This window comes from Crocuta crocuta, unplaced genomic scaffold (assembly GCF_008692635.1).
Source record: "Crocuta crocuta isolate KB4526 unplaced genomic scaffold, BGI_CrCroc_1.0 scaffold27, whole genome shotgun sequence".
Lineage (NCBI taxonomy): Eukaryota > Metazoa > Chordata > Mammalia > Carnivora > Hyaenidae > Crocuta > Crocuta crocuta.
In genome coordinates, this window is record NW_027532250.1 from 6,211,185 (window position 1) to 6,222,438 (window position 11,254).

General features: G+C 50.3%; 1 protein-coding gene across 5 annotated transcripts in view; it reads left to right on the top strand.

Moving 5' to 3' along the window:
- The first annotated feature begins 254 nt into the window (after positions 1-254).
- The window catches only part of NFATC2 (nuclear factor of activated T cells 2), a 123,322-nt gene continuing 112,322 nt past the window's right edge, over positions 255-11,254 (top strand). For 2 of the 5 annotated variants that reach the window (XM_077778293.1, XM_077778292.1), the window contains exon 1: positions 346-425. The gene's annotated coding sequence lies outside the window, so the exon portion shown is untranslated. Of the gene's footprint in view, positions 426-8,620; positions 8,638-8,949; positions 8,993-11,254 lie in introns of those variants that run through there. The other 3 variants (XM_077778294.1, XM_077778290.1, XM_077778291.1) reach the window with 3 other exon arrangements.

Here is an 11,254-nt window from a genome sequence, read left to right on the forward strand (position 1 = left end):
AATTCGCTTCATAAACTAAGATGTCAGTCATGCTGTTTTCATCAAGGATGGAAGACAAAACAAAGGAAAAGATCTTTATCACGTGTAGAATCCTACCTACCCTGTCTGAGAAATATGTGCTCTCCAACAGCCAGTACTTTACTCTCATACCCTCTGGACATGATTTTTCAGAAAAGGGACCATTTACGTTTATTGTACAGGTTGACTGGTTCTGATTTCTTGTACGCATGACTGATTCTATTTCCTCTTGCAGTATCCCGGTGACCGCATCCCTCCCTCCACTCGAGTGGCCACTCTCCCACCAGTCAGGCTCCTATGAGCTGCGGATTGAGGTGCAGCCCAAGCCACATCACCGGGCCCACTATGAGACAGAAGGCAGTCGAGGGGCTGTCAAAGCTCCAACAGGTGGCCACCCCGTCGTTCAGGTACGAACATGAATTCTTTTCCTTTTTGTGTCCTTCAATTTCCACCGAGTGATCTTTTTTTGCTCAGCCACTGTCTGTTATTTGTTGGATTGTGGTATGTGTCTCAACCTCCTACTTGTCTCACGGATGGGAAGTTTGAGATGGAACTAGTATCAGAAGTCCAGCTACTCGGAGGCCAGAGAAGAAAGTCTTCCTGAGCTGGATAAGGATAGAAATGATATTCTTAAGCTATTTCTTCCCTTCTCTTTCTGATTGAAAAATTGCTAGAGTTTTCCAGGGGTTTGTGTATTGACAGAAGGTTCTGAAGCTGTTATTTTGTGTTTAAATTTCAGATGAGAGTCCAGTGAGGAAAATCTGTACACTCTTGTAAAGTACAGAAAACTAGGGGAAAATTAAAATTACACACAAAGTAAATATTATTAGCATTTTGATATATTGCTTGTTGCCTTCTTTCTGTTCTCAAACACGGCAGTGTCTATTGATATACATTTATGTGCTTAATGTTATGGTGATTGGTGTTCTGATTTTGAAAATATTATACCATGAACGTTTCCTCCAGTTTTTCCTTAATCATTATCTTTAATGTCTCTGGCTTTTGATGTAACCTCAGGTTTTTTGTTTTTGTTTTTGGTCAAAATAAGTAGAGAAGAATGCATTTTGCTGCAAAATAATTAGAGTTGAAATTATCTTTCTTAATTGTGTAATCTATTCAACCAGGGAGTGCTGCTTGGTGCCCACCAACCAACTCAATTAAGCAGAACCTTCAATACATATAAGTTTAACTTTTATTTGCATTTGCCTTAAGGTGGGTGTATTCGATGATAAGAATCTGCTGTAGCATGTATAAAAGCCCTCTAGAGAGGTTGTTAAAAATGCAGATTCCTAAGCATCCCCTGAAACTACTTAATGAGGAATTATATAACACGAGTAGAGCTGAGACCAGCAAACAAACAAAAGTCCAAAATCTCTGAAATCTCCGTCGGTGCTTTGGGTGTATACACCTGGTTAAGGACTTTTATGATAATAATAGAGACTTCCACATCCTGGCAGTTGCTTTTCCCAGAGCTGACATCACCCTCTGTGTCTCTTTATTGTTTCTTTTCCTTGACATTGAGTCACATTTTCCTTTTTCTTTGCATGTCTAGTGATTGTCGACTGTATTCTAACATTGTAATGATAACATGCTTACATATTGAGACTCTGGATTTTGTTATCTTCCTTTAAAGACAATTTCAGCAGCCGGCTGATCACTTTCAACTTGTGGAGACTTGATTTAGTTATGGTGGATCTGTGGAAAGCCCAAGGTGTTTCCCATGGCCCCTCCTGTGTCAGTAGCCTTTATGGATGCCTGGTCGGGGAGGTGACTGCATGCTGGTGGTGTGGAAGTGGTCCTCAGGCAGAGAACTGGAGTGAACGTGGGCTCCTGGGTTTCCTTTCCCTCAGTGGCCACAGTCATATGCTGCCTGCTGTCTAAAAAAATGCCTGAAAATAGTTGCCTTATATATGTTTGTCCTGATTTATAGTGGTTTATGGCGGGACAGCTGGTCTGATACCATTTACTCCGTCATGCATGATAATTTCTTTTTTGGAAAAGGAAGTCTTTGTATCATTATTGGTCTAGGCTTATCCACTCTAGGATGGGGACTCCTCAGAGGGCGCCGTCGGTCTGTATGTTGGAATCACAGTTCGTCTGTGTGTTTAGTAAAGATAGAGAAACTCTCTTATGGCCGATTAGAAAAGAAGGCTACGCTTGCAAAACCAGGCCAGGAGACTCAACTCCGAAAGAAGCCAGACTTGAAAATGGTCCCAAATTTACTTCTCTGTTCAGTCACAGTCGGTCCATTCAGCAAGTGGATTTATTCATTCTGCAAGTATTCGTTGAGCCCCTGCTTTTTGCCCTGTACCGTGCTTGATACGAAAATACAACGAAGAATAAAAATGAAGCCATGATCTCTTTCTTCAAGGAGCTCATGGCCTAGAAGCAAGAATCATTGACTAAATCGTCACGCACAAATGATACAAGTACAAACGGCAGCAAAGTGGCAGAAAGGAAAAGAACGTGAGCCTCTGGGCATGTGAAATGGAGGAGCCAGTGGAAATGAGGGAAGAACGTGTGAAGATTTCCCTCAGCCTGGGGCCGAGGGCGCAGGGGGAGCCGCTGCGTGTGCAAGTGCCTGGAGGCAGAAGGCAGCGGAGGGAATCCCATTAGAGGAGCAGAGGAGGCCAATATAGCCAGAGGACCGGAGGGAGGGGGAGGGAGGCGGGCAGGGGCCAGAGTGTGCAGGGCCTGGGTAGCCAGCGGGGAGAGTTTGGCTTTATCCTGAGACACGAAAAGCAGGTACGAAGCGTGACCGGATTTTAGGCGTTGAGGAGCCCCGGCCAGGATTGCCCGGTTGGTGGAGGGGCTGAGATGAGGAAGAAAGTCAGCAGACTCTGTCCAGGGCCTCTGTCTTCTCAGGGCTGTGTTGGATCTTCATTCCCTGACCACTCAACAAGCATTACTTGAGGACTCCCGTGTACCAGGCTCGGTTCTAGACTCTGGGCTGTGGTGTGTCCAAAATAGCGAGAAAGTCTCAGCCTTACGGTTGAGCAAAAGGATAACAACAGTTCCCATTCAGCATGCATTTACTGTGTGTCAGCCTCTGTTCCCAGTGCTGTATGTGTTAATTTATTTAATCCTCAAAGGAGCCCTAAAAGCAGGTTACAGTGAGGTCAAGGAGAGGTCAAGGAGCTTGTTCAAGGTCATAGCTGTCGAATGGGCCTGGGATTTGGACCCCCGGGTCTGGCTCTCTCTGCTATACAACGTTCCTGATTTTTCAGGTCTCTTCAGACCGTCTTTCCCTGACTCCACACTCTTACCAGGCGGAGAAAGCCCGGAGGAAAAATGCCCACACCTCCTGCCTATCAATTTTATGTGCTGGCACCGCACTGGCTTTTTGGGGCCCAAACTGTGATTTCTCGGGCAGGTTCTAACTGGCTCTGCTTGGGAAGGCCCACTGGTCCAATTGGCTTGGCCAGAGAGGTTGGACCATGTGCAGTGCTAGGCTCTGCTCACCCATTCATTTAGGGCTGGGGCCATGGAAAGTTCCAGAGAAGGGAACAGGCTGGACGTGCAGCCCAAAAGTCCCTGCTGAACTGTGCTTGAAGTTCACGCCCCTCCTTCTGACGGCCCCCAAGGAGCCCTCCCTCTTCATGCTCGTGACTTTGGAAACCCAGTGTATGACTTCAAGCTTTGCAGCCACATTCTCTAAAGATACAGAGTAGAGTATTTTTTTAAAAAAATTATTTGAATAGACTGTGTTCTCTTCAGAATGCGATGTGCTAACCACTGATTTTGAATGTAGTAAGTCCCTTTTTAAAAAGCTTCTTTGAAAAATGAAGAGGAGACTTAAGACAAATGCTATTACCCTGTAAGTGGAGTGAAAACCCCTTTCGAAATCTGGGGGGTTGCCCTTTCATTCCCAGAAGAGCAGTGAAGCCCTGTTTTGTACCTTGCCTCGATACCTCTGCTGGTTTCTCTCTTGATCTGTCTCTTATCTCTACATCTGTTTCTATTTCTGTTCTGTACCACGGCTCCTTCCCCCCTCAATGATTGGGCCCCACCCTTCTCTTTTTTTATTTACCGCACACTATAAAACTTCATTTTTCTGCATCCCTTGTGGTTTTATGCTCCTCTTTTTATGAAAATAAAATGAGTACAAGGTCATTTCTTTACATATAAAATTTAAAATCTTAAGCATATGCCATGTTTAGCATTGTGTGTGTGTGTGTGTGTGTTTTTTTCCTCTTGAACATCACCTGGTCTTGGAAGAAAGTTTGTTCTAAACCTTTAGTGCTTTCAGATCTCCTGACTCCTTCCTTTGGCAGATACTTTGTTGCAGACCAGCTGCGGGCCAGGCGCTCAGTTAAGTGCTGATAATGTAACGAGGGGCAGGATGAATACGGTTTCTGCCCTGATGATGCTCCAGGAGCACTGAGGCACAGAGCAGACAAGAATGGTTTGGCGTGACCATTCCTGAGCTGTGAGCGGCTCAGGGAGGCAGGTGACGGCAGTCTGGAATGACACCTGGGCTCTGGGGCAAGACCTGATGACTGGCTGGGATCCCACCTGTTGGACGTACAACGTAAATTTCACAACTCACAATTTCAACCAAACCAGCCATGCTGAGAGAATACTTAGAGCTGCTGGAAGGGAGCCTTGCTGCGGATGTGACTTATCACCTGTGACCTAGAGCAGGTGTCAGAGCCAGCAAAGTGAGGAATGATGCCCTTCTTCTCTGTTTCTCGGTCTCTCTGGGTAGTGGGGGGAGAGTGTTCCTTGCACAAGGTATAGTGTGTGCAAAGGTCCTGAGGCAGGGAGGAACTTGGTGTGTCTGAGGAGCTGAAGGAGGGCCAGTGTCACTTGAGTTTAGCTTGTGGGGGTGGTGGGTTGGCAGGGCCACACCGTGCAGGACTCATAAGCCGAGGTGAGGAGCCTGGGTTTTATTCCAGGGGAAGGGAGTAACGAGTTTTGAGTAGGGGAGGAAAGTGATTCTGATTTACTGTTTCTAGGATGTTGTGGCTTCTTTGTAGGGCGTGGGTTAGAAGGGATGGAAGGAAGCAGGGAGATGAATTTGATGGACTGTGGCGGTACCAGGTGAAGATCAAGGTGCTGAGGACAAGGCAGCAGTGGGAGGGGGAGGGAGAGGAGGGATTCAGGACTCGGTTCTGGCTTAGATGTGGGAGGTGAAGGGGTACCTGAGTACCGGATGTCGTGTGGGGAGACTTGGGGGAAGGAATCATTTTCTTAGGAGAGGCTAATGAATTCAGTTTGGGGTGTAGGAAGTTGGGAGCACTTGTGAGGTGTCTGAGTAAAGATGTGAACAGGCCGTTGAACTTGGGGGCCTGGAGCTCAGCAGCAGAGTGCTGGCCTCGCCGACCCTCCGGCCTGTGGGACGGCACAGGGCCACACGCACCATCCCTAGACAGCTTTGCGTGGATCCACTTGTACGAGTTTACTTCCCACACTCGAATAGGACCCTGCATCTCTCCAGAAGCAGTGGGCCGAGGAGAGAGCTGGAGAAGAGCCTGGAGAAACAGGATTCACAAACCGAGAAGCTGGTGGCGGCCAGGCAGTGAAAAGAAATGGCCGAATTGGCCAAATGTGCGGGACAGTAGATGGCGGAGGGGAGTAGGGCACAGCAGACCGTGGGCCTCGTTGCCAGCAGGTGGGTACTAGTCAGCCCCCGCTTGTACCGTGTGGGAGCGTGGGTGCAGCGTTGCCAGGGCTCGTGGGTTTTCTTCGGGAGAAGCTCAGAATCTGAATTTCCATGTGAAATGTCTGGTTATTACGTTTTGGCTGCAGAATCAAACTTTGTGTGAGATTTGGCCCAAGGCAAATATCCTCACGTGGTGTGTATCCTCTCGGGCAAATGAGGACTGTGCTGCCTCAAGGTTTATCAAACAGAAAGGGAGATAAGAGAGAGGCTATATTTATACAGTTTCTACGAACTGTCTGGTTAGGGACGGGGGACTCTTAGCAGCCGGGCTCACCTTGTTTCCTTTGTAAAGCTTTCAATGCCGTTGAACTGGAACGAGCTTCTGGCTCTTTCCGAGGAAGCAGGGCATCTTAATTCTGTGGCCCGACTTAGATGTGGAAGGATCAGAGGAGAAAGGGGACCACTCGACTCACCTTGAAAGAGCCACGTGCCCGTTGGCGGAACCCAGCCGTCATTTCCTTGTTCTGCTTCAGGACAGGACGCCGGGGTCCTTTGGTGGACAGAACTTCCATGCTCAGCCTGCAGCGCAAAGTGGGGCTTTTCCGCATTTACACAGCTCTGCAGCTTCCTGGGATCTAATTCTACTCCAGTTGATTTGATGCCGTTTTCACGGACACCTGTCCTGGGCTTCCGGACCCTTTAACCATGTCCCCGCGTGGAAATTCCCGGTAGAGGACACTGTGTCATATTCCTTATCCGTCCTTGTCCTGGGGCTTTCGAGACACGGTCTTCGTCCCCCTCTCTAGGACTTGTTTTCAGCTGCAAGAATGGTCGGAAAGGCATCCTTGCGGTTCGAAAGTAAGCAAAATGAGAATGTTTAACCAGAGTACACACCTCCAAAGACCAGATGTTCAGACATATGGAAAAAACGTGGGTAGTCCTTGGGGAGAAAGCCCTTTTACAGATGCACAAACCCGATCTTGGTTTCATGTGGGGGTAACGTGGACGAGCTTCTCACAGTGGGGGGCGGAGGCCAGGGGTGCACCTGTCCAGGCCACCCCTCCCCCCGCCTCCTCCCCTTCTCCCTGATCTGGAGGAGGCCGGTCAGGTCTCCAAGCTTTCATCTCTTGCGAGGCTGTGATTTTCATCCTGTTGGATTTTAGCCTTTATACTTGCCACGGCTCACTTCGAATTCTATCTCAGAAAGGACAGAAAGAAGCCAGGTGGAGCATTCCCCTCCCGGGGAGCACAGCTGCCGTCGTGACAGTGAGCAGGGCTCCTTCGGCGAGGGGCTGCGCACGCGGGCTTCTAGGTGGCTACGCCAGTTTTGTGCTCAGTGAGCACTTCTCCCTCATACCCTCCGCTTTTAAGACCAGAAAACAGGAAGCCGATCTTGCAGATGCCGATTTGTCTAGAAGCTACTGGGTTTGGTCCTCCAGAGGGTTCAGTCCGGCCTTCTGGAGCGGGAGAGGAAAGCAGGGTGGGCCGAGCTGCAGAGGCAGAGAGAGTGTCTCCCGAGCTCCCTACAGGCTCCTTTGCTCATTCGTCTGTTTGTTTGAAATATTTACCAAGCACCTTCTACGCGCTCGGCACCGGTCCCGGCGCTGGGGGTGCGGCTGTGAACAAAACAGACAAAAATCCGGGCCCGCGTGGAGCTGACGTTCTGGCTGCGGCGAGATAAACACCACGTCTAATAAGGAGGAAAGTTAAATAGCCTGTTGGAAGGCGATAAATGCCATGGGAAAAACGACCAGGCCGAGGGGACCTGGGCGTTGGGGGGGCTCGGCCCGGCATCCTTGCAAAGGAGGAGAGAAAGTGGGAAAGGCAGGTGCAGGGAGCGGGGGTGGGGTGGGGAGTGCTCCTGGCTGAGGGGACATCTGGGCGGGCCCAGCGGGCACCGGCTGGGGACGCGGGGGAGCCCAGAGGCACGGGGTGAGGCAGGACGGACGCGTAGGAGACAGAGGCCCAGAGGGACAAGGATAAGCAGATGTGGGCGTTGGACGCTGAGGACTTTGATTCTCCGTGAGGTGGCAGCCGGAAGGGATGGGGTGTGACTTCGGTTTTCTCGGCATCTCTGTGGCTGCTGCGTGGGTGAGAACAGATGGGGGGGCAGGGAAGAGGNNNNAAGAGGCGGGGGGTGGGGGCGCTGCCAGGGCCCAGGGGAGAAGGGAGGGTGGCTGGACCAGGGGCCGGGGCGGAAGGCACAAGAAGTGGTTGGATTCCGGGTGTATCTTGAAAGCCGGGCTGACTGGTTTATTTGCAAGACTGGCTGTGGTCGAGAGGCATGGGTGTGGTCGTCCCCAGGGCTGAGCCACCCTGCCGGTCCCCACCGAGGCTTGTCTTCGAGGGGATGGCCTGACCCGGCCTCACAAAGGGGGGAATGGGCCCAGGTGGGGAGGCCGATGCCAGCTTCTGGAGGGTCCGTCCTTACCAGCTTCTCACTTGGCTCTACCCGTCTCTTGATTAGAACGCTGGCCATTACTTTAAAAACTTTAAAGAGCATGGTCCAAACCAAGGGCATCTGCAGACCAGATGTGGCCTCCTGTGTGTGACCTCGAGCGGCCAGGGAGGCCTTGTGAAGGAGCGGAGACCGAAGCTGGCCTCTGGGGGTGAGCCGGGCGGAGGAGAGCAGGTGTCCTGGGTGGTGGCCAGGTGTGGGTGATGAGCAGGGGTGAGGCTGGACGATACTGTGCTCGCGTCCACATCAGACGATAAACTGTCATGAATCAGCAAAGCATTGCCCCCAGATATAGGGAGAAGGCAGAAAGCTTCCAGAATCTTGGAGAAACAGTTGTTCCAAAGAGGGTGATTACATCTGACGCTTGCATTTTGTCTGGCAACCGGCGGGGACCTATAGGGGAAACTTGATTTGTCCCACAAACAACCTTTTGGGTCCCTCCTATAGGCCGGGCACTGTGATGTAACAATGAGAGCTACACTTACAGAGCACTTACTGTATACGTCCCTTAGAGTGACCTACTTAATCTTTGCAGTGATGCCATGGCGTGTAGGCGGTAGGATTACAGCTCTCGTTTTATGGACAAGGGAACTGGGACACAGAGAGGTTAAGCAATTGCCCGATGTCACCTAGCTGATGAGCGGTGGCACTGATTGGGACCCAGGAGGCCTGAAGCCAGAGCCTACATTTAATCAGTGGTCTGTGCTGCCTCTTTGAAGAAGAAAGAGTGGGTAGCTTGGAGCAAGGCAGGCTTCATGTTCACTGGCTCTGGGGCTCTGGGTAACTGGCTGGGCTGCGTTTTCCTCAGCTGCAATGTGGTGAAGACCTGTGTCTTTCGGATTGTTCGGCTGTGTCCCGAGTTGTTAGGATGCTCAACAAAAGTGTCCAGCGTGGTCTTTGGCACAAAGCAGGTATTTGAGCTGCTGTTCTTTTGTTGAGTGATGTAGTGATTGGATGTGGGATCTTGGGAGCTGTGCTAGCCTAAGATTAGATGCTGGTGCCTGTGCAGGTTTTTTCTGGCCGAGTTAACCAGCTCTGAGACTCAGGGTGCTGTGAGCTCTCCGCAGGTCTTTATTTATGCATCGTTTGTTTGTCACATGCACGATCTAACTTTATCCTTGCGAACAGAGTGAGGCGGGGCTGTCATTCCCATAGCACAGGTGGATAGGGAGGCAAGGGAGAAGCTCACGCACATCTTTTGGCCAAAGGCAACTAGCGTGTTGCCCTGACCTTGGCATTTAGCTTCTGGATTCTAATCTTTCCACTTACCTACCCGTTCATCCCTCACCTGCTCCCAGCCAGGCCTGCGTGAAGCCCCAGCACAGAGCACTGCAGCTGGGGTCAGCGCCAGGGTAAGAGGGGCTGGGGCTGAGCACAGTCACCACACAGCAGCTTTGGGCGGTGCCCGGCTGGGTGTGACTCGAGCCCTGCACCCAGTGTTCCCCATCCAGGTCCCACCTTGTCTCCACTTTCTCTCCGGAGGGACTCCCAGTGAAGCAAAAGTGTCCTCTGGTCCTATGAGGAAGGAGGCATCTGCTGGAGGTGGATTTTCAAGCCCCTGTTGGCTTCAGTGCGCCGCTAGAGGCGGGGGGAGGTGATGGCTTCTCCCCACGGCCCTCTTCCCTCTGTGACAGCGGCACAGCCCTTCTCCAGATCCTGGGGCATAGTGGGGGAGGTTAAAGCCGCTTGTTCTGAGCCTCCGGGAAGACTGTGTGCTTACTCTGCCCGTGAGCATGTCTATTTATTGAGCACTTACTATATGACAAGCACATCACATGGATTGGCTTGGGCAGGAATGTTGTTCTTGCTCTATGCGTGGAGATCAGAGGCATTGAGTGCCTTCTCCAAGGAGCACATGGTCGTGAGTGACCTGGACTGAGCTTTCCCTGCATGCCTACTGCAGGAGGTCATGGTGCTATTATTAACCTCATTTACAGATGGGGAAACCGAGGCTCCAGGTCACACAGCTCATCAGAAGGGATAATAGTCCTGCCTCCCTCCTAGCGTCTTTGAGAAGAGCAAATGACTCACTGCAGTGAAGTGCACGGGCCAGGGCCCGCATGCTGCAAGCGTCCATGTGTGCTCATTGTTCTCATTGTCACTGAGGCCGATTACTGTCGATTTCCTCTGCACCATCCTGTTAGGGTAATAAAGGGGGCATTGACGCTTACCTGGAAGTTTTGACTTCATGCCACAGCCCTGGAGCCAGGATGCACAGAGTTACATGCCGACGGGATGGGCGACGTTGGTACCTGTCATTTATGGAGCGCGTGCTCCGTGCGCGGTCAGAGGACTTGCTCAGGGGCGTGGAGTCGGGGTGTGGAGACCAGAAGTTAAAAGCACGTCTGCTGAACTTCTTGGCCAGACATTTTCCCTGTTCTGTGTAGTCCTCAGGGTTACATTAGGTTTGAAAAGGGGTGTGTGTGTGTGTGTCTATATCCACAGATATAGATAAAAACATACACACATGCATATGTACATATACACACACTATGCATCTATACGTATATATATTTGTGCATCAGATACATGCATACATATGTATACTTTTTATCCAATTATTTACTTTTTCTTGGTTTAATATGTATTTGTTGTATTAAAAATACAGGAAAATCTAACACAGAAACCAAACAACACCCTTTGTCACCTGCAGAACTGTTGGTTTTCCTTTGATGTATTTCCGTTCAGTCTTTTCCTGCTGTGCCTGTGCACTTATGCTCATAGCTCCCCACTCCTGCCCTGCCTGCACAGTCCGGTCTATACCAGGTTATTGTGATGACCCCAGGGGGAAGTAGCATCAACTCAGATCTGAGTTAGACTGGGAATTCCTTTCTATCTATAAATTCCTTTCTATCTGTATATAAATGGGTATAATGCGATCATTGTTTTTAGGTAGTGCTTGGAGACGCAGAGAAGTTAAGTAACTTGCCTAAGGTCACACAGGAAGCAAGTGAGGTGCAGACTGAACCTAGGTGTCTGGCTCCAAAGGAAAAATAGGAACCTTTAATGACCCTGAGATAATGTACCAGGTCATTCCTTGGGGCTCTTCTTGTTACTTACATATTGTGAAAAATTCAGGGAATAAATCCAGTTTGGTTGAGCCTCAAGCCAGATTTTTGGCTCCTGCCTTCCATTGCGTCTTGCACCCCCTACTCCCCCCCGCCCCCCGGCTT